At 40.1% G+C, this 1410-nt stretch overlaps 1 protein-coding gene across 1 annotated transcript in view; it reads right to left on the bottom strand.

Moving 5' to 3' along the window:
• LOC102303319 (bromodomain-containing protein 2) overlaps nt 1-846 on the bottom strand; it is a gene marked incomplete in the record, with an annotated part of 9470 nt that extends 8624 nt beyond the window's left edge. The window contains 1 exon segment of the mRNA XM_014329207.2: nt 1-846.
• Nucleotides 847-1410: the final 564 nt, after the last annotated feature.

Raw genomic sequence — 1410 nt, 5'->3', positions numbered from 1 at the left:
CGACTTAAACTCATTGAAACGACGACACACAAAAGGTTACCTAACCACTGCGCCCATCCCCCACACCAAGGTTACAAATTCCCTGCAATGTCACTGAAATACACGATACAGCACTGGCACATATTAATACAGCTTCAAATATTTCTAACGTTTTCATAACATTGTGCTGTAAAAACAAACATTAAACTAAACATTTTTAAATATATATATATAAAAAATATAAAATGAATGTTGAGTATAAGTCAATAAAGTCTGGAATGTAAAGTAAGTAAGAAATTCCAATGATAAATCCCAAAATAATGCGAAACCTTTCTTCAAATTATCTTCTTGTCTTCCAGCTCGATACTTTTTAACCAACACATTTCCCTCAAACATGTCCGCCTTCTTCCCCCATTCCCTGCGCAGGGTGGGGGAGGGGAGTCATGTGACGACTTGTGCCCGTTCATCAAATCTGGACACGTGGCATTCTGCAAACACCGCGATAAAATGTGTTCAACGCGAGCCCGAGCTCATAAAAACACCGTGTCCATATCCAGAGAGACGCGCAGATTATTCGCCACAATTAGGCGAATAAAGTTGTCGAAATATCCGAACAAAGGACATACTTTCCGTCGGATTTGGCTCGTTCTGATTGGCCAGGCGTGACCACGTGACTAAAAACGATTGCAGTTTTACTGATTGCGCTGTTTGCCGAACTCTTGCACCTGTAATCCGTTTATGATCGCCATAATAATCCACATCTCATTTGTCGGAGTTTGTCAAAGAAAAATACTGACATCTGTTTTTTTTCTTCTGATCGTGATTGCTGTCGATCTGCGTCTGCGTTGCACCATGAAACAATGCGCATGCGCTTATCCCACGTAGACGCCTTGCCAACAATGCCCCCAGTGTGCAAGAGCGACGCTGATCCAGGAGCAGTTTTACCCATAAAGTACGTTCTTGTGTTCTGCACTGAGTGTTCCCTGGAAGGAGGTGGGATTCAGCTGGAAGTGATGAGTGTTATTTTACAGATTAAAGCAGGAAAAGGGGATAAACAGGGGGTTTTATATAAATAGTTTTTTAACAACAATTTAACTTGTTCTGACATTAAACTACAATCTATTCCTTCCCCTACCCTGTCCTATCTAGTATGTATGTCTCTTTATACGCATATCCATCATCTCCGCTTTTGTCTCTATTTTTTAATGTAATTTTGAAAAATGCTTTTGGTATTTCTCTAGTCTTGTTATTTTTCAGGTATTATGTGCCTGTGGAGCGTTATGTACACCTTGTGTGTATTTGTATTTCAAATAAGACTTGAAAATGGACAATAAGCTTCACTGAAGTAGTCCCTGATGAGTCGAGACTTTTGCATCACGTTAAAGTGGAGTTATCATTTCACTGCTGGATTCCAATGAGATTATCAGACAC

The sequence above is a fragment of the Haplochromis burtoni genome, unplaced genomic scaffold (assembly GCF_018398535.1).
Source record: "Haplochromis burtoni strain Fernald_Lab_line unplaced genomic scaffold, NCSU_Asbu1 Contig_519, whole genome shotgun sequence".
Lineage (NCBI taxonomy): Eukaryota > Metazoa > Chordata > Actinopteri > Cichliformes > Cichlidae > Haplochromis > Haplochromis burtoni.
This window is presented reverse-complemented; position numbering and strand designations above follow the sequence as displayed.